The 27,024-nt window shown below is 53.6% G+C and overlaps 1 long non-coding RNA gene across 1 annotated transcript; it reads right to left on the bottom strand.

Moving 5' to 3' along the window:
* Positions 1–23,062: 23,062 nt before the first annotated feature.
* On the bottom strand, positions 23,063–24,192 carry LOC111156169. Its single transcript, XR_002641187.1, has 3 exons — positions 24,131–24,192; positions 23,294–23,401; positions 23,063–23,089 (listed from the first exon to the last, which is right to left on the bottom strand). It is a non-coding gene; the product is annotated as an uncharacterized LOC111156169 (long non-coding RNA).
* Positions 24,193–27,024: the final 2,832 nt, after the last annotated feature.

Raw genomic sequence — 27,024 nt, 5'->3', positions numbered from 1 at the left:
AGGGGCGCCGGCCCCCGGGGGCTGGTTGCGGCCAGGGTCTGCGGGCCTACCCCCCTGGCACCAGGAGCCGGGGGCCGTGGGCCCGCTGGGGGGGCGCGGCGTGAATGGAGCGAGCTGCGGCCGAGCTACATGCGCCACTATGGGTGATGAGGTCCATCAGCTGACAGGTTGGCAAGCGTTGCAAAAAAAAAAAAAAAAAAAAAAAAAAAGGCCAGCGACCGCGAGGGAGCCTAGTCCGTGCGTCCGGGGTCCGGCAGAGACTGCCCGATGCAGGGTCTCCGTACTCGGCGGCTCTCGGGGACAGAGGCCGCGCAGCTGGGCCCGACGAAGACGGCTTAGGCAGCCTGGGGTGCTGCTCGGGGCTTTTTCTTTTTCACGGTTGCAGCTGCACGGAGAGGAGCCGCTCTGGCGCGCTCCCTCCGAGCCCAGGGCCCCCTGGAAACTTGCGTCACAGCCACCTCTTCCCACATGTAACTTGGGGCCGACTTCGGAAGCCAGCCAGCCCCCTCCCTCCCTGCCTGCCCAGTTGGCCGCCCAGCCCAGACTCCGGAGCCTGGGAATCCCGGAGCCGGGGAGGAGGAAGCAAAGGGGGGCGCGCCGGGCGCCTCAGATCCTGGGGCTGCCTTAGGAAACGGGGGCCTCGTTGGGGGAGTGAAGGGTGGAGGCTGGCCAGGACGGCATTGGCCCCGGGGGCAGGCTGCCAGCACGGCCCGGAGGTCTGATGGCTGCTGCCTAGTACCCCCTATTACCCAGCCTCCCACTTTCCCCCTTCGTGGGGAGGCTGGACAGCAGGAGGCGGAGGGCCGAAGCTTCTCATTCATGCCTAAGCCAGTGAGGGACTGCTCCTCCGCCAGGGTGCGCTCTCTACTACGGGTGACCGCCCGGGGCGAGGAGGGAGGGACGCTGTGGCGGCCAGCTTCCGTCCTCCCTCCCACGTCCCCTCCCCTGGCTCCTGGAGGATTGGCCCCTGGCTCAGGAAGACCACGCCTGCCTTGGAATGTCCTCCCTCCTGCCCACCGCCTTTCCCAATCCCATCCGCCTTCAAGGTTCCGCCCAAATCGCGCCTCCTAATTAAAATATTCCTACTAATCGCAAGAGTTACTGTTACTTTAGGAACTATCATTGTTACTAGACATTGCGACAACCTTGCAGATTTTTGCATGCATGTTCTCGGATCCTTAAAGCAACATGTTGGGCAATTTCTCTAAGTACAGATCCCAGTCCCTGGGAAGTCTCAGTATGGGGCAGGAAATGTGCTCAGGAAATGATGACTTCTGGGGGGCAAATAGGATACAGGGCCACATAACTGTATACACTGAGTCGGGTCTATAATGCCTGAATGGAGGAATGAAGGAATGAAGGAATGAGAACCAGGAGAAGTTACTCTTCTCTTAGGGAACTGGTTCCCCCTGAGGGCCCTGGTTCCCCCTGAGGGCCCTGTCACTCAGACTGGTCTCCCCATTTATGCGAAAGGTGCCTAAACGATGCCCCCTTACCCCCTGGCCCCGCGCCCGTCTCAGCTGCCCCTCCCCCAAGGCCCGAAATACCATAGCAGCCTCCACCCACCACCCCACTCCAACTCCCTCCCAAGACTTAGCCCTCTTTGCCCAAGTGACACAAGACTTCCTCAAACTCCAGGCTGTCCCCATTCCCAGGATTCCCAAACTCGGTCCACTGTGCCCCCTGCAAAACCCCTTAGAGCCCCCAACCCTGATTCTCTCAGTCACCTTCCTGCTCTAAATTAGGGTCAGCAAACTTTTTCTGTAAAGGGCATGTAATACTTTCCCATTGCTACTGTAACACATTAACACCAAGTTCCTGGCTTAAACCAATACAAATGTATTCTCTGGAGGTCAGAAGTCCAAAGGGTTATATTTAACTAAAAGCCTGCTGTCGGGGACGCCTGGGTGGCTCAGTCGGCTAAGTGTCTGCCTTCTGCTCAGGTCATGATCCCAGGGTCCTGCTCCAAGGTCCTGCTCCAAGGGAGCCTGCTTCTCCCTCTGCCTGCCGCTCCCCCTGCTTGTGCTCGCTCGCTCTCTCTCTCTCTCTGACAAATAATAAAATCTTTTTTTTAAATATAGTTTAACATTTATTAAAAAAAAAAAAATCCTGGGGTGCCTGGGTGGCTTAGGTTAAGTGGCTGCCTTGAGCTCTGGTCATGATTCCGGGGTCCTGGGATCGAGCCCCACTTGGGGCTCCTTGCTCTGTGGTCAGACTCCTTCTCTCTCTGCCTGCCACTCCCCCTGCTTATGCTCTCTCTCTCTCCCTGACAAATAAGTGAATAAAATCTTTAAAAATAAATAAATAAATAAATTTTAAAAATAAAATCCTGTTGTCAGCAGTGCTGCATTCCTTCTGAAAGCTCTAGGGGAGACTCCTTTCCTTACCTTTTCCAGCTTCTAGAGACTGCTTTTTTTTTTTTTTTTTTAAGATTTTATGTATTTATTTGACAGAGACACAGCGAGAGAAGGAACACAAACGGGGAGTGGAAGAGGCCGCGAGAAGGGAGCCCAATGCAGGGCTTGATCCCAGGACCCGGGATCATGACCAGAGCCAAACACAGATGCCCAATGACTGAGTCACCCAGGCGCCCCTCCCCATGTTTCCTGACTGTGACCCCACTCTAGTGGCTCACTCCAACCTCTGCTTCTATTACCATATCTCCTCCTCCGACTCTGCCTCTTTTATGATGATCTTTGGCCCACCCAGATAATCCAGAATAATTTTCCCATCTCAAGATCCTTGCCTTAGTTGTATCTTCAATGCCCCTTTTGCCACATAAGGTAACTTACAGATTCTACCGATTAGGATGTCAACACCTTGAGGGACCATACCATTCTTAGCTCAGCGGCCACACAAAACCTGACAAAAGCTGTCATAAGCCCCAGCAGTTCCACTCTTAAGTATACGCCCAAAAGAATGAAAACAGGGACTCCAACAGGTAATTGTATGCCAGTGTTCACAGCAGCTAAAAAATGCAAAGCACCCACTGTCCCTCAAGTGATGAGTGGGTGAACAGAATGTGGTCTATCCATACAATGGAATATGATTTAACCTTAAAAAGGAATGGAGTGTTAATATATACTACAATACAGATGAACCTTGAAAACATGGTAAGTAAAAGAAGCCGGAATACAAAAGTTCACATATTGTATGATTCCACTGGCATGAAATACCTAAGATAGGCAAATTCAGCCGAGACAGAAAGTAAAGCAGAGGTTACTGAGGAGGTGCGTGTGGCGGGGACGGAAGTTATTGCTTAATGAATATTGTGTTTGTTTGGGGTGATGGAAAATTTTGGAAACAGTGATGGTTGCACAACACTGCGAATGTAATTAATACCACTGAGTTGTACACTTTTAAACGTATTTCATTTTCATTTATTTTAAGTAGGCTTGACACCCAATGTGGGGCTTGAACTCATGACCCCAAGATCAAAAGTCACATATTCCACCAACTGAGCCAGCCAGGCGCCCCTGGAATTGTACACTTCAAAACGGTGACAACAGCAAACTTTATGCTATGTACATTTTACCACAATAAAAGAAAAAATGGCCAGGGAGCTGGATTTGATCCGTAGTTCCCTTGACCCCATTGATACTGCCAAAGGCTTGACCCTTTATTGTCTCACTTCCCTCATTACCCAGCTTAGAATTCACACCCATCAATATAATCCTTCCTTTGCATATCTAACCCCAGCCTGCCTTACCCTGACCCTCCCCACTAGACGAACAGCCAGAGAAAAGGAAATCCTACAACCTAGCTGACTGATCTTATTTTCACATCCCACAGTGGAAACTCCTATTGCCCTGGTCTGTTTTTCCTCCCATCTTCTCCTCTCTCCTCAAGACCTTCATCATCTCCCCACCTTCTCACTCAGGTGCATGACTTCAGGTCCCGTTTCTCTGAGAAAATGGGACCAACCTTGAGGAAAAATCCCACAAGCGCCTCTTGCTGGTTCTTCCTTGCTCTCTGTACCTGTCATCCACCATCCGGCCCGTGTCTGGGTGAACGTCCGCGCTCTGTCCGTGCAGGGACAACCCCTCCATGAGTCTCATTCAGAGATGTTTCTCCCGCATCCTCACTGCGCGCCCTCTCTCAGATCCTTTCCATCACCAAGAACAAGCTGTGTTATTCCCATTTAAAAAACAAAACAAAACACCCACAACCCTCCACCCCTTCCAGCTACCACTCTCCCTGCTGTTCTTTACAGCAGAACTCCCTAAGTGGGTGTTTTGTTCAATCTCCCCTTCTCTCCTGCCCACCCCCAACTCCATGAAAACTACCCTTGCATCACTGGTGACCTCCAAGGAGCTCTGTTTTCTGTCTTCATTGTATGTGACCTTGTTCTTTTTTGCTTGGCATCTGGGACACCCCAACAGCCAAAGTCCTTAGACTTTGTCTCTGTCTACACACACATACTCCCTGCTTTCTGGACAACAGAGTTCCAAAAAGGACCAGAAGCTGTATGGTATGGTTCAGAATCCAGGTTCTGCCTGAACCCCAGCTTCAGGTATTAGGGTGACCACGGGCAAGTTTCTTAGCCTGACCCAGCTTCCTCACCGGGAACACAGAGGCCCTACCGCACCCGGCTTACAGGCTGTTGCAAGAAGTCTGTGATTCACCTGGCATGTCGGAGCATTAGTAAGCGGTAATTGTTACTGCTGATGCCAGGCTGCCATGAGCAGAGCAGGCCAGAGGCATCTGAGCTGGCCCGGAGAAGAATGACAGGGTTTGGTGGTGGTGTGCAGGGGAGGGACAGAGGAGGGGCCAAGCTCTTCTCCCTTCCTGCTAAAACCTGCCACAGGTGAAAAGAACAGGTGTATTGTAAAGTTCTTTGCTGGGCTTTATGGTAGATGCCTGCACGTAGGGCCAGGGGGTTTGACACTCAGCCTGCAGATCATTTGCCCTCTGAAGTGTATGGCGTGGGAGGGGAGGTCCTCTGTAAAGACTGAGAGCAGCTAACCTCCCTGTGTTAGTCAATCTGTTTTAGAAATGCAAACTGTCATCTACGTAGCTGACACACAGCTGGCCCCTTGCAGCTGGATCTGGCTGCAGACCCTGGGGCAGACACTGCTCTGGAAAGTAGACGCGGGGAGGGGGCTGGCTTGACCCGGGGGAAAAGAGCTGGGACCACAGTATGGCCTCAGAACAAGGGCCCTCCTTCCTCTATACTGTCAAATAGGAGCCCACCCAGCTCCCTTCTTCCCCATTGCTGCCCTTTCCCCAACCCTATCCCCAAATTCCAGGTAGGAAGAGTGAAAGAGAGTCATCGACAGGCTTTAGGAATAAATGAATAAAAAAAAAAAAAATGTGGTATGCATCCAATAGGTATTACTTACCCACTAAAAAGGAACAAAGTACTGGGGCCCCTGGGTGGCTCAGTCATTTCAGCCTCTGACTCTTGTTTTCATATCAAGTCATGATCTCAGGGTGGTGGGATCAAGCCCTGTGTCGGGCTCTGCATTGGGGGTGAGCCTGCTTAAGATTCTCTCTGCCAGGGGCGCCTGGGTGGCTCGGTGGGTTAAGCCTCTGCCTTCGGCTCAGGTCATGATTTCAGGGTCCTGGGATAGAGCACCGCATTGGGTTCTCTGCTCAGCAGGGAGCCTGCTTCCCCCTCTCTCTCTGCCTGCCTCTCTGCCTACTAGTGATCTTTCTCTCTGCCAAATAAATAAATAAAATCTTTTTTTAAAAAAATTCGGGGCACCTGGGTGGCTCAGCAGGTTAAAGCCTCTGCCTTCGGCTCAGGTCATGATCCCAGATCCTGGGATATAGCCCTGCATCAGGCTCTCGCTCAGCAGGGAGCCTGCTTCCTCCTCTCCGCCTGCCTCTCTGCCTACTTGTGATCTCTGTCTGTCAAATAAATAAATAAAATCTTTAAAAAAAAAAATTCTCTCTGCCTACCTTTTTTAAAAATTTTTTTAAACATTTTATTTATTTATTTGACCAAGAGAGAGAGATCACAAGTAGGCAATTAACAATTCCATTAAGTTAAATATCTAAAATAGTCAAATCCAGAAACAGGTGGTGAACGAGTGGTTGCCAGGGGCTGGGAGCAGGAAGGAATGGGAACTGCTGGCTAATGGGTAGGGGAGAGATCTTGGGCTGATGAAAATATCCTAAAATTGGTTGAGGCAATGATTGCACAACTCTGTGAATATACTAAAAACCACCCAATTGTACACATTTTTTTTTTTAAGATTTATCTATTCATTTGTCAGAGAGAGAGAGAGAATGTGCACAAGCAGGGGGAGCAGCAGAGGCAGAGGAGAAGCAGGCTTGCCACCGAGCAGAGAAAGCGGCACTTGGGTGGTTCAGTTGGTTAAGCATCTGCCTTCAACTCAGGTCATGATGCCAGGGTTCTGGGATCAAGCCCCTCCTGGGGCTCTCTGCTCAGCAGGGAGCCTGCTTCCCCCTCTCTTTCTCTGCCTGCCTCTTCGCATACTTGTGATTTCTCTGTCAAATAAATAAAATCTTTAAAAAAAATAATAAAAATTTAAAAAATAAAAATCTTAAAAAAAAAAAAAAAGCACCCATTTATCATCACTCAGTTCCAGGGGTCAGAAGGCCAGGTAAGGCATGACTGGGTTCTCAGCTTAGGGTGTCACCAGCTGAAATCCAGGTGTGGGCCGGGGCTATGATCTCATCTGGGGCTCTGATCCTCTTCCAAGCTCACGGGTTGTGGGCAGAATTCAGTTCCTCTCAGCTCTAGGATTGAGGTCCCTATTGTCTTACTGGCTATTGGCCAGGGACAAGGCCCAGCTCCTAGAAGCCATTCTCAGGCCCTTGCCCTCTGGCCCTCTCATCTGAGCAAAAGAGACTGTCCCTCATGCCGACCCCTTTCTCACTTTGAGTTTCTAACTTCCTCTTCTATGGGCAGCCAGAGAAAACTCCCTTTTTTTTAAATTATTTTTTTTTTTGAGATTTTGTTTATTTATTTGACAGAGAGACACAGCGACAGAGGGAACACAAGCAGGGTGAGTGGGAGGGGGAGAGGGAGAAGCAGGCTTCCCGCTAAGCAGGGAGCCTGATATGGGGCTCGATCCCAGGACCCTGGGATCCTGACCCAACTGAGCCACCCAGGTGCTCCAACTCCCTGCTTTTAAAGGGCTCATTGATTAATCTGTCTACTTTAGGGTCAAGTGTGCCATCTCACATAAGCTAATCACAGGAGTTACACCACATGCACAGGGAGGGGAAGACGAGGACAAACGTCACTAGGGTTCTTATGAGAACCCAGCTGCCATAGACGGGGAACACGCGGGAGGTGCCAAGAAAGTTAAGGGATTTCCCTAAGGACATACAGAGAACCAGAGATGGGGCCTGAATGGCTGTAATTTAAGGCTTCTTCCTCCACACAAGTAGGCCAGGACCTGGGGGATGTACCAAATGGCCTTTTGAGCCCCAGCATGCTCTAGTGTATATGGGGACCCCAGCCTGCTGGCTGAGGAGGTGGCAGGGGTTCCAGCTGTTGGACCTGGAATGAGGTCCCATAGAAACAAAATGCTCCTGCCAGGGAGAGGATCTTGAACACTCCCAGGAAGGCAGAATAAGAGTCAGATGGCCCTCCTGGGGTCTGGAACAAAGGCCAATATTCCCAGTGCCCAGGTCCCCTTTACTTGCCCAGACAGGGAGAGATCTCTGGGCCAAAGAGGCTAGGGTCCCCCAACCACTAGGGGGCGCCTGGCACACACGATGCTTTGTGTTTAAGGCTGGTGTGAACACATTTGGGGAACCCAAGGTAGGTACTGGGGTGGAGGGGCTGACCACCTGCCTCCCCACACCCTCAAGGTTCTACAGATCTGGGGGGCATCTGGCTTGTCTACATGCCCTAAGGCCCTGGCCTCCTGATGCCTGTTTCCTTCTTCCTGCTTAATCTGTTTCACTTTGCTCAGAAGCAAGCCCTTGAAAAGGGCAGTGGACGTCCACTTCTGGTATGCACCCCGTCCCCATCTCTGGTCCTTTTCCCAGTGTCTCCAGTCCTGACACTTCAACCCACTGGGGCGGCCCCCTGCCCTTACCCCTGCTTATGCTCCATCATTGTGCCCTGTCCTGGACCTGGTCAGCACCCAGCTCCTTCCCTCACACTCCATGGGAAACCTTCACCTCCTTCTGTTAGGGGATTTTCCCCCAGGGAAATGTGGGACCTGACACCTGGCCCAGGCCCTTTCCACCAGGGAATTCAAGGGGAAGTGGGGACAGAGTCTCAGGGCATCTAGTCAACATTAAAGCGAGAGCAAGTGAGGAGGCACCTGGGTGGCACAGTCAGTTAAGTGTCTGACTCTTGATTTCAGCTCATGTCATGATCTCGGGTTGTGGGATCGAGCTTTGGGTAGAGCCTACGTCGAACCCCACATCAAGTCCCATTGGGCTGGGGTCTGCACTCAGTGGGGAATCTGCTTGGGATTTTCTTTGTCCCTCTCCCTCTACCATCATGCGCCCCCCCCCCTCCCATAAATAAATGAATCTAAAAAAAAAAAAAGAAAAGAAATGAGAACAAGTCAGCCCAAAAACTAAGGGAGTGTGGCCAGAGTGGGCAAAGTTTGAGCAAAGGCACACAAAAATCCAGGAGGGAGTATTTGGGGTTCAGGGGGAAGGCACGAAGCATAGGGCAACCAGAAGAGGACAACTAGAGACACTATTGAACTCAGGGAGGGTGTCCACTGTTTGTCTGCAATGTCAGCTCTCCTCTGAAGGAGTAGACAGAGGGACGCCTGGGTGGCTCAGTTGGTTGGACGACTGCCTTTGGCTCAGGTCATGATCCCGGAGTCCCGGGATCGAGTCCTGCATCGGGCTCCCAGCTCCACAGGGAGTCTGCTTCTCCCTCTGACTTTCTCCTCGCTCATGCTCTCTCTCACTGCCTTTCTCTCAATAAATAAATAAAAATCTTTAAAAAAAAAAAAATGAAGGAGTAGACAGAGATGGGGGAGGAAAGGCAGGACTCCAAGTCCCATTTGAGGATAGAAAAGGATGGGTGGGGACTGGCCAAGCTGGGAAGGGACAGAGGCCTTCTCTGATTGGAGAGGCTGCAGGAGTGGGTCTCCCTGGGGAGGGGTGGGCTCGGAGCCCCAGCATACCCAGAGGCACGTGTGTCTGCGTGCATCCATGGCCTGTGTCTCCACGGGCCAGCTGCTGCTCTGGCAGCTTTACTCCCATTCTGTTTGGCCCTCACTCTGGCACCCAAAGTCCTGGGATACCCTAGGGACTTGCCCAAGATCATCCCCTCTAGTCAGGGTCAGGCCCCTCCCAGTTGCCCATGCTCCTGCCCCCGGAATGGCTCCCATGCTGGCACCTGCTACTGGTGGCAGGGTCCTGGACAGACAAGGCAAGGCCAAGTGCAAGAGAGGAGCCAGCCTGGGTGTGGGGAAGGATGGGGGGTGGGGGAAACCACGGTCTACGTGAAATGACAAGGTCAAGTACGTGGTGAGATAGAACCCACATTCTGTGGTTAGTGGTCACTGCCCAGACAGCCAAAGGAAGAAACAACTCCTGGGGGTCAGGAAAGGCTGTGGATTCAAGTTTGGGCAGACAGGGAGGAAGGAGAAGAGAGAAGCACCCCAGGGCGGATCCAGGCTGGAGCGAAGGGGCTGGTGTCAGGTGGGCTTTCTCCTTCCTCAGCACCTCTGGACCTTGAGCCCCTGCCATTCATTTCTGGCCACACCGCCGCCAGCACCAGCACACCGGGGGTTAACTTCTGTCTGGTGCGGTGGCCTCTCAGCAGCAGCAGCAGCAGCAGCAGCAGCAGCTGCAGTGTGAGCAGGAAGGAGAGGGGCAGGGCTGGGACCGGCTGAGTCTCAGCAGCAGGAGGAGACTGTTTCCCTGGCAGGACCCTGAGGCTCCACTCCTGCCTCGGGATGGCTGCCTTCCTGCCTCATGCCCGGGGCTACGACACCCACGCTGGGCACTCCAAGGGTCACGGCCAGTATCCAGGCCCGTGGGCCAGGGGGCAGCCAGTCTGTCGGTCTGTGCTGCAAATCAGGGGAAGGGGCCCAAGGGCCATACCCAAGCAACCAGCAGAGAATGCACTGCTTCCCGAGCACCAGGTAGGGAGCCGGACAGAGGGCAGACTGGGGAGAATGGAAGGTTCTTTGGGGTCCCAACCTCAGAGGCCTGGCCTTGACGTCCCCCTCCTTGAGCAGAACTGAGTCATAGGAGCCTCCCACAGCTCCAGGCCAGGGAGACACACAAAGCTCCCTGCCCTGTCCCTGGGCTGGCTGCCAGCCTGCCTTCGCAGTAAGGACCAACCAGAGACGGGTCACTGTGTGAGAGATGCGTGCGTGCGAGGTGCTGGGCACCGAGTGAGCGCCTCGTCTCCCTTCTCTTGCCCTCTCCTCCACCACACCACTGGATTCACAGGTAGAATTATTATGACCACTGCTGCCAATGAGCAGAGGCTCAGAGAGATTAAGAAACTCGCTCGAAGCCACGCAGCCAGAGCAGACTTGAACCTGGGCTTGTCTGACTGGCACCCTTAGCCACCTGCTGCGTAGGAAGGTGAAAAAGCGAAGTTCGCCAGCAGGTGAACCTGGGTCTATGTGCCAAATCCAAGAAGGGCAGCCCCGGGACCCCCAGGAAAGCAAGGTGATATAGGCTGACAGCAGCATCCAGAGGACACGGGAAATGTCTGGTCCCAGGTCTGGGGATGAATCTGTGGCAGGAGGGACCTCCTATAACTCCAGGTATGTCCCCAGAGCAAGGGCACTGCTGCTGGCCACATGACGGAGTGAAGCTGCAGCATTTACTGTGAGGCAGTGCTCAGCAAGGCTCTGGTAAAACCGGATGGAAACACCTCAGCAGGCATCACGGGAGCCTGCCTGGTGACCAGGAGCCGGAGAATCCCTGCGCTTCCAGCAGCATGACCTTGACTCCCCTCTCTGAGCCTATTTCCTGATCGGCCCAAGTTAGAGCATACCAGCATCAACGTTCAGGGTTTCTGTGAGGATTACAGGAGGTGTTTGTCAAAAAGCACTTGGACTGGGGGCACCTGGGTGGCTCAGTTAGTGAAGCCTCTGCCTTCGGCTCGGGTCATGATCTCAAGGTCCTGGGATGGGCTGCGCGTCAGATTCTCTGCTCTGCAGGGAGCCTGCTTCCCTCTCTCTCTCTGCCAGCCTCTCTGCCTACTTGTGATCTCTGTCAAATAAATGAAAATAAAATCTTAAAAAAAAAAAACCACTTAGATTGAAAACCTTTTTTTCTTTTTTAGTATTTTATTTATTTATTTAGAGAGAGCCAGCACACTCGGTGAGGGGCAGAGGGAGGGAGAATCCCAAGCAGGCACTGTGCTGAGCACAGAGCCTGAGACAGGACTTGACCTCACAACCCTGAGATCACAACCTGTACGGAAACCAAGAGGCAGATGCTTGACCAACAGAGCCACCCACGTGCCCCTGAAAATCTCCTTCTAGGGATGCCTGGGTGGTTCAGTGGGTTGAGCCTCTGCCTTCGGCTCAGGTAATGATCTCAGGGTCCTGGGATCGAGCCCCACATCAGGCTCTCTGCTCAGCAGGGAGCTTGCTACCCCCTCTCTCTCTGCCAGCCTCTCTGCCTACTTGTGATCTCTGTGCCAAATAAATAAAATCTTTCAAACAAAACAAAAATCCTTCTTCAAAAAAATTGCACATGCACGTTCATAGCCGTGTTACTCACAAAGGGTAGAGACAACCCAAATGTCCATGGACGGATGAAGGAATGAACAAATTCCGATCTAGCCAAAGCAACAATGGACAAGTATCCAGCCACAGAAAGGAACAAAGCGCTGACACCTGCCACGGCACGGGGAACCGTGAAGACACGACGCTCAGTGAGAGAAGCCAGACACGCAAGGCCACGGATATGAAATGTCCAGAACAGGCAAGTCCACAGGGACAGAAAGCAGGCTGATGGTTGCTGGGCGAAGGGGCAGGGACCGCTAATGGAGTCAGGGTTTCTTTTTGTCTTTGTTTTTGTTTTTAATCAATTGTATTTTTCTAGAGCCGTTCAAAGTTCATAGCCGTATGGAGCAGAAGGTACGGAGATTTCTGCCCGCCGGCCGCCCCCGCACACACACGCCCAGCCTGCCCCACTGTCCCCACCCTCCACATGAGCCGTGCATTTATTTGTTGCAACTGGTGACCCTGCAGGGATTTCTTTCTGGGATGATGAAAATGTTATGGAATTAGAAGGTGGCGATGGACGCAGCACTCTGAAGGTACTAAAACCCACCGGGTTGTACACTTTAAAAGGGTGAATTTTATGGCATGTGAATGATACCTCAATTTTTATTAATTTATTTGGTTTAAATAGGTTCCATACCCAGACATGGAGGCCAACGCAGGACCTGAACTCACCACCCTGGGATCAAGACCCGAGCTGAGATCAAGAGTCGGACGCTTAACCAACAAAGCCACCCAGGTGCCCCATATCTCAATTTTGAAAAAGCACTTGGAAAGAGCTCAGAAAATGCAGCTCTCGTTACTACGTCCTTCAACTTCAGAGAGTCTGTCCTGTGATGAAAGAGATGAACATCCTTTCACAAGCTCGACACCCAGAAGAGAACTGGGCAGAGCTGTCCTGGCAACCAGGGACAAGTGACCGAGTCGGGCTAATGGCACAGGACACTCGAGAAAGTGACCAATGGCGGGAGCCCCTGACTGCCATGTCAGCTCTGCACAGAGCTACTGAACGCAAGGCTGTGGGGAGAATAACCAAGGGGCACAAGGCTGGCAGGAAAGGCTTCTGCGAGGTGTAGAGGGTACAGAGCCCGGGGGGAGGGGGGCATGGCCACCCTAGCTCTCTGTGTGCCCCAAGCAGGTTATGGGAGGTGCTTTGCTTCAGTTCACAAACAGGAACAAAAAGCTTGCAGTAGGCCTGCTCTGTGCCCTCCCAGAAGGTCCAGACTTCCAGGTTCCACAGGCGAGAGAATATACAAGATCAGCAAGTCTGGTCCAGACACACAGCTAATGTGGCACTTGAGGGACAGAGGCAGCTACTCCTCAGAACCCGGGCCTTCCTCCAGCCCCAGGAGGAACTAAGGGCCCACGGAGGGACTCCAGAGGCTGGCCTGAGCCTGTAGACCCACAGGTGAGGCACCACACAGGCTTCTCCTCCCACCCATCTCCTGTCCCTCCTGCCTCTCCCCTCTGTCCTGTGTAGTCCCCAGCCCTGTCCGGGGAGAAGCCAGATAGTACAAATGCCTTGGAGAAGGGAAAGGGCCATGCCTGCTGTGAATACACACACACACACACACACACACACACACACACACACACACTACACATACACACATGCACAGCCCTTTCAGACCACACACATGTAGACAGAATAACCTAGAACCTACGTAAAGGGAAGAGAAAGGGAACTAGTAAGCACTGTGTCTCCTCTGGGCCAGGAAGGTCCCAAGGGATTTGCACGCACTATCTCATTCAATCCTTAAGAGAATCCTGAGAGATTTCAAAGATGAAGAAAATGAGCTTCTGAGAGCTTAAGGAAATTAGCCAGCAGGACACCCAGTAGGTAAAGGCCATAAAGCTGAGCACAGAGACGCCTGGGTGGCTCAGTTGGTTAAGCAGCTGCCTTGGGCTCAGGTCATGATCCCAGCGTCCTGGGATCGAGTCCCGCATTGAGCTCCTTGCTCAGCGGGAAGCCTGCTTCTCCCTCTGCCCGCGCTCTCTCTGCCTGTGTTCACTCTGAGAAATAAATAAATAAAATATTAAAAAAAAAAAAAAAAGCTGAGCACAGTGTCCCAGAAGCAGGTCCTGCATAGGAGGCTTAGCAGATTGGGGGTGTGGTCCGTTTCCGCCCACCAGCTGGCATTGGCTCCTTTGGGGGACTCCCTCACTCCCACTTCCTCCCTGTGGTTCTAGGGGTGTTGGCTCTGTACTGGAGCAAGCTCCTGAGCTAGGCTTGTCCCTCAGCATGAGATGAGCTGGGACCTGAGAAGCCAAGGGGCTTGCTGGAGCCCTGAGGAGAGGCAAGCTGGGAGTTCTCAGGCTTCCGGAAGCACTGACGGGAAAGTAGAGCAACACAGGAGACACTGGGCCAGGAGAGGGAGGCCAGGGTCCCCGTGCCATAGCAAAGTGTCGGACCAGCTAGGCCCTTGGCCCATGCAGTTATAGGAACTGTTCACTAACTGGTCTCTGAACCCAAGTCTAACTGCAGATCTCTCGCTTCCCTGCCCAGGCTGTTCCCAGAGAGGATCTGGTCCTTTCGGAGCTGGGTCTCACCTCTCCCAGAATTCTGGGGTGGGGTAGTGTTGGATGCTCTGGGCCTCCTCCTAAAGCGGCTCCACCGCTTAGTTTGACCTTCAAAGTTGGCATCTGCTTGCAGGAGTTTGGCTCTCTCCTCCTGGAATTCAGCCTCCAGATGTCAGATCCGAGGCGGCAGCAGCGGCTGCACAGGGCTCCCCCCGGAGTGAATCAGCTGCATTCCAAAGGTGCAAACACAGACGCCACACCCTCGGCAGCCTGAGGCTGCAGACTTCCTCCCCAGGCCCGCCCGGCCCCCACTCCCGCTCCCCTCCCCTTTTTTGCCTCTTCCCAGCCAGACCGGGGCGTTGGGCTTCCTTTCCAGAGACATTCTCCTGGAACTGCAACAGAGAGACAAAGAAAGCCACTGGGGCCGGGAGACACCCTGATCTGCTCTGCGGACTCTCCTGCAGCGAACCCAGACCCCAGGCGGGACCTGCCCCGGCTGTGAGCAGCGTAGTCGGGTCCCTCCACTCGGCAGGTACCTGAGCACCTGCTCTGGGACTACGAACACGAACACGATGCCTACCAGCGCCTGGTGTCAGGGAGCTCAGCCCGGCCAGAGCAAACAGTCCCAAGGGTGGGAAGAGCCATAAAAGAAAGACAGAAGGGCTGAGACAGACAACCAGTGACAGGGGGCGGGGTGGGGGCGGTTACCGGGGTGGGGGCCTCTCTCAGGGATGACTCATTAGCTGAGCCTGAAATCTCTACAGAGCACGTCTCCGCCGTCATTTCCCTAGAACCAGGGCAGTGCCCAGAGAACCCCGACCACGTAGCAGGCTACCATCTTAAAGCACACAATCCAACAGTTTCCAGAATCTTCACCATATTGTGTCCAATCGATCCAGAACATTTTCAACACCCCAAGACACCCAGTCCCCATCAGCATTTACTGTTCCTCCCGAGCCCCCCATCCCCCTATCCCCAGTCCTGCTACTCGGGTGCCTTCTGCCTCTAAGGATCTGCCAATGCGGGATGCTTCGAATCAGTGGTATCATACAGCACGTGGCCTTTTGTTCAGGCTTCTTGCACTCAGCACGTTTCCAAGGTTCGTCTGTGTGGTAACAGGCATCAGTGCTTCGTTCCTTTTTGTGGCCGGGAACACTCCACTGTACGGATGGACTACATTTTTATTTACCTCATCATCAGCCGATGGACATCTGGGTTGTCTCCCCCTTTTGGCTGCTGTGATCTGCCGTGAGCATCCCTGTGTGGGTTTTCGCGTGGACCTGTGTTTTCACGTCTCTCGGGCAGATACTTAGGAGTGGAAGTGCTGGGTCAGATGGTGTCTCTAGACTGAGACGCTGCCAGACCGTTCCAAAGCAGCTCTGCCATTTGACATTGCCACCAGCACAGTGTGAGGTCCAATTCCTCCCTAGACTCCCCAATACTTATTACTGCCCCTCTTTTTCTTTTGCTTTTCTTTTCTTTCTTTCTTTTTTTTTTTTTTTTTGTTACAGCCATCCTTGTGGCTGAAAAGTGCTATCTCACCCAGGGTTTGACTTGCAGTTCCGGAACCAAGCCTGCCCTGTGGCTCAAGGTAACCCCCAACCCCTTGTCCCCAGTCCCTTCAAACCCTCCATCAGGTCCTGCTATGATCCATGTCACAAGGGTTAAACCTACATCCAGTCTAATTCAGCCAAATGTCTACCACTTGAGGGCTTCAGGTACAAGGAAAAGCGGGGAGGTGGGAGGAGGGTCCTGGTTTACGACCTCAGGGCAGACAGGGAAGAAAAGAGGCCACACGGAAGTTTCCACAGGAGTTCCTATACATCTCTTTCTATCTGTGCCTCCACTGAAATGTAAGCTCTGTGAAGGCAGAGCTTCATCTGATCGTTCACTGCCAAATCCATGAGTACTAGGCATGCCACAAATATGTGGTGAGTGAATGAATGAACGAATGAATGGACAGAAGATGGAGAAAGAGAACCGATGTGGGGGCTCAGGGGTTAGAAGCTCCAGTTCTGAAATGAAATGGTTCGCACCAGAATCCTACTTCTGCTCTTTTATAGCTGTGTGCCCTTGGGTGAGTGAATCACTTGGCTTCTCTGGGCCTTCCTTTCCCCATTACAAAATGGGCCTAACGGGGACCATATACCTGACCATACACCTGGTTTTGAGGATTAAATGTGATAAATATAGACCAGGCACAATTGTGTGCCAAGGACTCTTACAGATGAGGTCATGTAACACCCATATTCACAAGAGCCTTATGAGACAGGATGATTGCCAGCTTCAGGCTCAAGGAAGTCTGTCGGGTCATAAGGCTGGTGAGACCAAAAGCAGGGATCTGAACCAAGAACCCAACTCTGGTCAGGGGCACTGACCCAATGCTGCATGGCCCCTAACGAGAATACCAGGCCATCCCTGAGCAGGTGACAGATGACCTGGCCCAGAGGGGGACTTTCCCATTCAGTGGAGGCTCCTGGGTAGTGTCGGGCTCTCGGCAAAGGGTGCAAGCTACTGCGGAGTCCAGCGACCCTTAATGCAGGACAGGCATGAGATGCTGCAAAAGCTGACCTTAAACATGCAGGAGAGGGGCGCCCAGCAGGCTCAGTCGGTAGAGCATGCAACTCTTGATCTCAGGGTCTTGAGTTCAAAGCCCACACTGGGCATGGAACCTCCTTTAAAAAAAAAAAAAAAAAAAAGTTAAAAAAAAAGAAAAACTTAAACATGCAGGAGAGAGGTAGGGAGACCCTGAGGCTACATGCCCGGGGCGCCAGAACCAACATCAACTGGCAACTCGGGTCAGTGATCAGAAAGACGGGAGATACCCATCCTTTTATCAAGGACAGCATAAAGAAGTCAGAGGTTCCTGGTGGGGAAGCCTGGCTCCTGACATGACTCCCTTAATGGCCGGCGCTCTGTTCCTCCATGAGGGTGTGTGGCCTCGGGACAGAGCCACACAGAACCCACACCAGCAGGACCACCTCAGGGTGACAGGTGTGAAGGGATTCCCTTCAAATCAAAGAGTCTATCGGGAAGAGCTCCAATGGGTTGGCCTAGGGGGGACATCAAGTTGGGCCCTAGAAAAATCAGCCTGGCACAGCCCAGAGGCTGAGCAAAAATACCAGGGATTCTCCCAAACAGAGATGGGCATCCCCCTCACTTCTGCCTCTTCATCAGAGGGAATAGATGGCCTAAGGAGGGAAACTTAAGGAACACCTGTTTTCAGGGGCCACAGGCAGACAGGAAGACAGTATAGACCGTAGAGGGCTGAGGAGGTGAGCAGAACCCCCGACTGTGGGAGAAGCAGCTGAGAGGTCTCTGTGCCAAGAACTGGTTGAGGGGCAGCTCAGGACAGAACAAGGAGCTCAGAAGTAAGTGGGGGATGTAGGGCGGACTGCTCTTCTGGGAAACTTGGCAGCGGAGGGCTGGAGACAGGGCTATCAATGGAGACTCCATCATTTATTTTAAACAGGGGAGAAGCTCAGCTGATGACAGGGCTCCAAAGGAGACTGGAATGCGCTTAAATCCAGTCATGGAAAACAATTACACACGCCAGGCTCCGCTCTGCTAGAAAGCTCCGGAAGGGGTTTCTCCTGGCGGCCTGGCTAGGAGGACCAGCACAGTGGTTTTCCAGGTTGAGTTAGAGGACCACCTGTTAAACACGCAGACCCCTGGGCTCTGCCCCAGACTTGCTGGGCCAGCAAGCCCAGTGTGAGAGCCTGCTGGGGCTCTAAGACTCAGAATGTTGCCAGAGAGGCAATGAGTCTGCAGGGAGGGAGGGACCAACTCAGTATGAAACAATGCACAGAGAGTGACTGTTCAACAGCCCTGGCCCACAGGGCTTACTTGAGGGGACCGAGTCTCCTCTCCTTCTGGCATGCTATTCACATAAGTCTCACGACCTGTCTCCCTCTACCTGGGCACCCCCATACTCATAGCCCACCTGGCCAGTGGCCATAGCTCCAGCCGCCCCCTTAGTTCAAGGCCAGGCCATGCAGATGGGCTCCAGGTGCCCAGGGGGACTCTTTCATCCTGTGGGCCCAGCTCCAAGACCAAAGGCCCCAGTCTTCACAAGGAGGAAGCCCCTGGCTGGATGACTCTTCCAGGGGTCCTAAAATACCTCTGGACCCACCTATACCAGTCCCGCCCTGAGGAAGAACTGACTGATTTGGCCTAGACCCAAAGGCCTGGGGACAAGGCCCAAGGACTGTGTAATAGGGGAAAAGGTTTACAGAAATAGCAGAAAGTGTCTCTGTCTCCTTTGGTCAACATCTCCACAGAGTATCTGTATGGGGGGGGGGGGGCGTCTCCAAGCAAATAAAAGTATATCCCCTCTGCTGGGATGAATCAGCTCCCTGAACCAAAGGGTTTGTGAGCTGGAACTGTTTGCACTTGGATCCCATCTCCTGCTACTTTACAGCTGTGCACTCTCAAGCAAACCACTTAACCTCTCTCAGCCTCTTTCTCTTCTACGAAATGCACCCCACAGTTAGTGCCCCCTGTGGTCCAGTGCCACCAGGATCTCTGACTGACTGCTGACCTGAGGCTTGAACACAGAAAGCTGGGTTCCACTCCTAACCTCAGAGCCACATTTCCTGCCACTGCCCAAAGGGCAAGACGGGGAGTTGTGTCAGGCAGAAGGGACGGATTGCATAAGATTCACCATCCCTGCCCCCACTGGAAACCCACAGACCTTTTTAGGATTAGAGGCACAGGCAGATCTTCAGAGGAGCACAAATACATTTCCCCCATTCCCACAGCACAGAAGGAGTCAGCACAGCCAGCAGAACCCAGATTGGCAACCCTAAGGCCCCTTCCAACCCGTCTGGGCAGCAGCAGTCAGAGACCCCCTTGCCAGGGCAGACTTGGGAAGATTTTATGTGTATGTTTTAATTGCTCCAGGCTCACGGGGCTGTTGAGTGATTCTGCTAGTCCTGCAGTTGCTGGCGGGTACACACAGCCTGCCTGCCTGGCACCGCCTTTGTTACTGCTTGGGAGCACTCAGCCATTCTGGGCTCCCCCCTCCCCCAACTCCCAGAAGCAGCAGGCTCTGGGCCTTCCGCCCTCCCTCCCTGAAGCCACTTGTACCTGCTCCAGAGCGTGGAGGGGTGACAAGTGCTTCCCAGACAATGAGAGGCTCCCGGGAGAACAGACATACTCAAAGGCTCCTGCTGCACCCTTGTTTTGTGCACTGAATTCAGGCTGGGGTTCAGGGCTCCTACTGCTGGGTATGCACTCCAGCAGGCTGCCTTTGGGGCTGATTATTGGCAAAAAGGCCCTGCCTGCCCATCCTTCATTCCAGGAGGTCAGTCACCCCCCGCCCCCCATACACACTTTCCCTTAGTACTGTGGGAGGAAACTGAGGCCCAGGGTAGAGGACCTGTCTGGGGCAAGGTCACCCCACCCTGGGTCTCCTGGGTGTGTTTCAGGCAATGACATCAATGTTCTTGGGGTCCAATGCTGCATGACCTTGGGCAAGCTATTTAACCTCTCAGCCAATGATACTGTCCTGTCTGCGTTGTCCGGAGGCTGGATGGAAATTATATGCATCAAGCACCTAGTACTTTGCCCGGTACCTGATCAACACCTGACCCATTACTATCATTACTCCATCCTTTTCATTCTCCCCTCCCTCCATTCCAGCCACCCCTCACCCTCCCCGCTTCAGGGCCCCGTCAAACGCCAGGCACAGGCTTGTTCCCAGGCTTCTCCTGAGGGACCCTCCCTAGCCGCCTAATAGACGCTCTTCTCTTCCCCGGCTTTTGTCCTAGCCTTCACACTCTCTGACACCCCGGGCGGTCTACTGGTTCACCCCTAGGGCCTCTCTCGCCCTGGAACGTAAGCCCCTTGAGGGCAGGGCTTCTGCGGCACTGTACGCCCTCCAGCCCCTCACCCCCGTGTGCGAGCGCTGGAGTGCGTGAAGGAGTCCCATCTAGGGAGCCTGGCCCCGGGGCCGACCTGCCCTGGGGGCAGCCAGCCCGACCCGGGGCTGGAGAAGGAGGGCGCGGGGTGTGGGGGACCGCCGGCCGTGGCTGGCGACTGGACGCGGGCTCCAGGGGGGCGGCGCCGGGGACAAAGGGTGGCCCTACCTGTGCGGGGGGCGCGGGCACCTCCCCCAAGGTGGCTCCGGCGCGCGCCCGCGAGGTCATGTCCCGGGCGCGCCAGCCGGAAGGAGGCCCCGCGCGGGACGGGGGGCGGGGCGTCATCGGGTAGGGTACGCCCCCAGGGCGAGGGGCAGCGGCGGGGGGGCGGGGCCACTGGGCTGGGGCCGCCTCGCACTTCCGCTCGCCGGGGTCGATTATTCATATTCATAAGGCGGATGAGGGGCGGGGCCTGGATCCCCGCGACGCCCCGCCCCCGGGCCGCGGATCCCTCCCCAGCGGAGGCTCCGGCCCCAGTGGGGCGCCCCCGGCTTCCGCCTCCGGGAGGGAGTTTCCACTTGGTCACAACTCAAAAATGTGTCGCTCCCGCTCCTCCGCCCCCTCGTTTCTGCTCTGGGCGGGGGGTCTCCTCCCTCGGAAGGCAAGGGGGCGGGGCCAGGAGAGGGGCGGCTCCTCCTTCCTGTGACAGGTCCATTGGGATGCACAGACCCTTCCCTTTCTACCTTCCTCCAATTTAGCGGGGGTAATAACACTCATTTTAATTTAATTTAATTTATTTATTTGACAGAGAGAGACGGGGAGAGAGGGAACACAGGCAAGGGGAGTGGGAGAGTTTCCCCCCGCCCCAGCAGGGAGCCCGGGATCATGACCTGAGCCCAAGGCAGACGCTTAACGGCTTAGCCAGCCAGGCACCCCAATAATACTCCTTTTTAAAACAAAATAATAGTTCTATTTTATTGACCGCTTATTCTGTGCCAGGCACTGTGCCTTTTATACCAACTACCTCTTTCAATCCTCTCAACGGTCCCACTGAAGTTAAGTACAACATTTATCAGGCCCAGAAGCTCAGGAAAGTTGAGTGACGGACGTACCCATTATCACACTGCTGGCCTTGCGCTTTTTCAGAAAGGTTGGTACCAATGGGTTGGGGGAGGGGGTCAGGAGCTGTGCCCCCCCCCCCCACTGCCTTTTAGGAAACAGACTTACCTAAGGCCCTCCTAGCTGGCTGGGAGTGGCTGAGGATGTATCAGAATGTCCCATTTGAGGGAAAGCTACCACTGGGGGAAAGCAAAGCATGAAGGCAGGACAGGCTACACAATTTGCCCCACCCAGTGCAAAAAGAAAATGTAGGCCCTGTGTTCCAAAATGATTAAGAATTTCAAGAAGGTGGGGCGCCTGGGTGGCTCAGTGGGTTAAAGCCTCTGCCTTCGGCTCATATCATGGTCTTAGGGTCCTGGGATCAAGCCCCGCATCAGGCTCTCTGCTCGGCAGGGACCCTGCTTCCCCCTCCCCCCTCTCTCTCTCTGCCTGCCTCTCTGCCTGCTTGTGCTCTCTCCCTCTGTCAAATAAATAAGTAAAATCTATTTAAAAAAAAAAAAAGAATTTCAAGAAGGTGATGACAACATTCAGCCAAGCCTAGGCCCTGCTTAAGTACCAGGCTTCTGTGACTGTACAGGTGAACGTGCATGAAGCCACCTGATGAAGGGGCTCAGGGGCTCTTCTAGGACCTGAGAAACCAACGGGGACATCCCCACTTCCAATGTCACCTCACCCCCCAACCCGCCCCACCCTGGGAGCCTCACCTCCATGCTGACATCCAGGGCTCAGACTCCAGAGTTACAAAAGCTGAGCATTTCAGGTTCTCTAGCACTGGATTCCTGGGGGGTCGGGTGAGTCCTGTGGGGAGAGCATGTCCTGAACCTGAATGACTCAGCTGGCCCTTGGATATTCTCAGCGCCGGCCACGTGGACAGGTAGGCTGGCTCTCACTTGCCAGGCCCAGCACAGGACTCGGTTCTGACTCGATGCCCTCCTTCCCCGCTGGAGCAGGGAGTGAGGGAGCAGCCAGGGCTGCTTCCCAGAATAAACACCCCACCCAGAGTCAGCCCCAGCACTACAGGCACAGCAAGCCAGAGCCAACGGGAGAGAGCTCACCAGGCCCCAGCTCAAGGTTAATAAGTCACCCTGATCTCACTCCCTCTGTCACTCCATCCTTGTTCCTGGGCCCCCACTCACAGTGGGTTGCAGGTTTCCTTAATAACAATAGCTACTATTTGTTGCATTCTTTTGAAGCCCTCCTGTGCTCTCTGCACTGAGGCTCACACAAACCCATAATAAACCTGATGATCGCCATTTCACAGATAGGGACACTAAGGCATGTAGAGATCCCATGGCTTGGCTAAGGTCAAGGGCTGGAGTTTGGGGATTGCTGCCATTCCTCCATCCCGGTTCCCGTTGTCTCTCCTACATCTGCGTTGTAGGTCATGGGGCTCAGTTCATGCTGTCTTGTATTATTTACTCTCAGCGCCTTGGATAGATTAAGGCTCTGGAAAGACAGTAACTGTGCTTATACCACTGAGTTTCTCTGGACCCAGCCTTGTGCATTAATTGACGAGTCATTTACTAAGCATCTATATTGTGCAGGACACCCTCCTTGCAGTGTGCCTGTGTGTGAATGAGGGACTTGTGCCCCCTCTGGGTGATAACAGGGGAGGGGTCCCCACCAGACCAAGAGATTTCCTTGAAGACACGGATGGCAGTGCCTAGCCCAGTGCACACAGTAGACCCTCAGTAAATGTTGATGAATAAACACACAATAAAAGCTTAATAAATATCTGTTGAATGAATGGGAACCTAGGAGATGCTTAATAAGTGTTTATTGCTGGGGCACCTGGGTGGCTCTGTCAGTTAAGCATCTGCCTTCAGCTGATGTCAAGATCGCAGGGTACTGGGATCAAGCCCCACATCAGGCTCCCTGCTCAGTGGGGAGTCTGCTTCTTTCTCTCCCTCTGTAGCTCCCCCTGCTTGTGCTCTCTCTCTGTCAAATAAATAAATAAAATCTTAAAAAATAAAGAACGTAAAATCTATATAAATAAATAAATAAATATATGTCTATTGTTGAAGGTTTAGGAGAACCAGATTGAGCCCGCCAAATATATCTGTCAGCAATTATCTTAGCTTGGGCTGCTATTAACAAAATAGCACAGACTGGGTAGCTTAAACAACACACATTAATTCTTACAGTTCTGGAGGCTGAAGTCCGAGTTCGAAGCGCTGGCCGATTCCGTTCCCAGTGAGGACTCTCTTCCTTGCTCGCAGATGGCTGCCTTCTTGCGATGTTCTCACATGGCTGGAGGCAGGGAAGCTCTGAGCTCTTTCTCTTCTTACAAGGGCACTGATGCCATCATGGAGACCCCACTGTCATGACCTCATTTAAGCCCAATTAGCTACCAAAGGGCCCATATACAAATAGTATAACATTGGGAAGGGGTGGTTAGGGCTTCAACATATGACTATGGGGGGACAAACATTCATAACAGATATATTTATGCAGCGATATTTATGAAATATTTACTATGTGACAGGCCCTGGGCAGGACTGGGCAGGACCCTGGAGGGGGTGTGACAAAATGTCTTGTGTCCTACTCTTTGGGGAACTTGGGAACTTACAGTCTTGTAGGGGAGACCTTCCATAACACAAGGTGGGGGAGCAGGTATCAAAGTGTGGGAGCTCAGAGTAAGGACTCGTAGAGGGAGGAAACCCAGGGTAATGGGAGGAAGGAAGACATCCCTCCTTACCCACCTTTCGCTAAGAAGGAGGAAGCCAAGCCTGGCCTGCCTGCTATGCTGCCTCCCAGAAATGCACAACGCAAAAAAAAAAAAAAACAACCCTTTGGAGCCTGGCGCTCTCAGATGTCCTGAACCCCCACCCCAGTGGGTTATAACACAAGCTTTGGAATCAGATCAACTGAGACTGCAATCTGGCTTACGCCTCTCACTAGTTTCTAAGATCTTGGCCAAGTTACTTCTCTGTGCCTCAGTTTCCTTCTCTGTAAAATAGGAATAATAATAGGACTCACCCTCAGGGTTATTGTGAATATAATACAAGTACAGCATCCGGGGGTGCCTGGCTGACTCAGCTGGTGGAGTATGTATGTGACTCTTGATCTCCAGGTGGTGAGTTCAAGCCCCATCATGGGCATGGAGCCTACTTAAAAAAACAAAAACAAAAACAAAAACAAAAACAAAAACAAAAACAACAAATTCTGGTATAAAGAACTGGTCTGGCTGAGAATTGTGGGTTTCTGGTTGGGTCAACTCCAGCAAGATTATATAGTTCCTCACTCTTGCTAGATTTGCAAAAGCCAAATTTAGGGGTTTATCTGCAGCTAAGGGAGTCCATCTGGGTCCTGGAATTGTGGACACCAGGTAGTGATGGCTAGTATGTGTTAAGAATGCACTTCATTTGGGGTACCTGGGTAGCTCAGTCCCTTAAGCATCTGACTTCAGTTCAGGTCTGGATCTCCAGATCCGGGATCAAGCCCCCTCCTCCCCCTCAGGTAGGGTTTCCTGCTCAGCAGCACACACACACCCCCCAGGGTACCCTGCTCAGTGGGGAGTCTGCTTTTCCCTCTCCCTGTGCCTTACCCTCTGCTCCTCCTGCTTGTGCTCTCTGTCTCTCTCAAATAAATAAATAAAATATTTTTTAAAAAGAATGTATCTCATTTCATCTTCACAACAGCCTTAGAAAGGAGATACTAGTCATCATCCCAAGGTGGGAATCCCAACACAGAGTTCTCACCTGGGAGCAACCTGCTGGTCCTTGAAAACAAGTGTGTGAAGAAAAACAATGAGAAAGGCCCTCCAACTGTAAAGGTTTCTTTCTCCCCCCCCCCTTTTTTTTTTTAAGATTTTATTTATTCATTTGACACAGAGAGATCACAAGTAGGCAAAGAAGCAGGCAGAAAGAGAGGGGAAAGCAGGCTCCCTGCTGAGCAGAGAGCCCGATTGGGGGCTCTATCCCAGGACCCTGAGATCATGATCCGAAGGCAGAGGCTTAACCACTGAGCCACGGAGGCAGCCCTGTAAAGGTTTCTTACGGTCCAGTGTCCCTCACGGCACGGAGGTCGTTGGATTTCCCCGGTTACTGATTTCAGGTCCGACTGGACTGTTTGTAAGACCCACAAGGGCGGAGCGCCTGGGTGGCTCAGCGGGTTAGGGCCTCTGCCTTTGGCTCGGGTCATGATCTCGGGGTCCTGGGATCGAGCCCCGCATCGGGCTCTCTGCTCCGCGGGGAGTCTGCTTCCTCCTCTCTCTGCCTGCCTCTCTGCCTACTTGTGATTTCTATCTGTCAAATAAATAAATAAATAAAATTAAAAAAAAAAAAAGACCCACAAGGGCGAGGGCAGCTGGGGTGGTTCGCTCTCGTCTCCACTGTCGCGCACTGCCTGGCACCCTGCGGGCACGCCATAAGCATTATTAACAGATAAAAGTAGCCCCTTGCACACCTTTTTTCAGTATACCTAGATTCCCCCAGGGCTGGAGGCGGACCTACGGAGGTTTGACTACGCTTTGCCGCCAGCCGCAGGGCCGCGCTGCAGGCTGAATCGTCGAGATTCCAGAAGCCGGGAGGGGGCGCTCTGCGGCCCTCAGCCCCTGCCCCGCCCCACACACCGCGCGGACCCGGAGAGTCGGCCCTTAGCAGCCCCCTCCTGGAAGGTGCTAGGTCCCAAAGCTGGCCTGCCCCCAGGCCCATCTGCCGGCTAATGTTTAACCTGGTCTCACTCCACATTATCCGCAGGAGAGAAGTCGGGGCGGGGTGGGGGCAGGAGAGGTCACCTCCAAATCGCTCCTTTCCAGGCCTACATGTCTTTCGTGTATCGCCCAACAAGTTCATGAGCACCTACTCTGGTGTATTCATGTAGGTCATGAGTACCTAGTATGTGGCCATTCATTCCACCATCATAAGCACCAACCATGTATCCATTTGCCCAAAATATAATAAGCATCTACTGTGCGTCCATGCAACAATTTAAGAGCAGGAATTCTGTGTCCATTTATGCAACATGTACATTGGCTTAACATGTAATGAGCACCTGTCCTGTGTCCATCGTGCAATGCCTTGAGCACCTACTATGTGCCAAGAACTGTGCCAGGAGACCCACCGGCCTCTGCTCTGCCAGGGACAGCGGCATCAAATGCACACAAGAGGACAAAGTTACACGGGGAGTCAGATGCCTCACCTACAAGATGCTTTTCCTCTCCTGGACTCAAGGCCAACCGTGAGGCTGCAGGGCTGGCCAATAGCAGGAGGACTGTTTTTGAACCAAGATTGCGACCCGACAGCAGAGCAGCGAGAAGGTAACTGGGCAGGGGCTCCAGATTGGCCCAAACACGACACACTCAAGAACGCGAGCCCGGGATAAGCTTCAGGAAAAGACAGTTTAGGCGGGTGCTGGGCTTTAGCACGCGCCGTCATCCACTCCTTCCACCTCCTAAGCTTGGGCGCCGCGCCGGGCGAGACCAAAGACCCCGGCAGAGCTCAGGCTAGGGACGCAGGTTGTCCCAGCTCCTGGGACCAAGCCTGGGGCCGAGCGGAAGCCCGGACTGCTCCCGGCCGGACCTCGTCCTAATTCCACGGGCGGGGACCAACCCGGGACCTGGAGGGAGTGTCTGATCCCGGCCTCGAACCCTGGCTTGCGCCTCCCCGAATCCGGAGCCGGGGCCTCTGCCCGCCCGGCGCTGCCCGCGCGTTCCTGGAACTGGGTTGGGCGGAGAAATCAGGGCCTGCGGAGAGGCATTCCTGCCGCCCTCCCCGCAGCCCGGGGCCGCGGGGGGCCTGGCCAAGGTGACCCCGCGGGAGGGAGGCGAGGGGCCCCCGCCCCCTCGGCCGCAGCGACCTCCTCCATCTTCCAGGTCTTCGGGGCTTTTCCTCTGGGCCCGCACGCCCTCCCTCCGGTCAACGGCGCGCCTG

The sequence above is a fragment of the Enhydra lutris genome, unplaced genomic scaffold (assembly GCF_002288905.1).
Source record: "Enhydra lutris kenyoni isolate GAN:26980312 unplaced genomic scaffold, ASM228890v2 scaffoldscaffold45, whole genome shotgun sequence".
Classification (NCBI taxonomy): Eukaryota; Metazoa; Chordata; class Mammalia; order Carnivora; family Mustelidae; genus Enhydra; species Enhydra lutris.
Note: the sequence above shows the minus strand (reverse complement) of the source record. Positions and strands in the feature narration are given on the sequence as shown.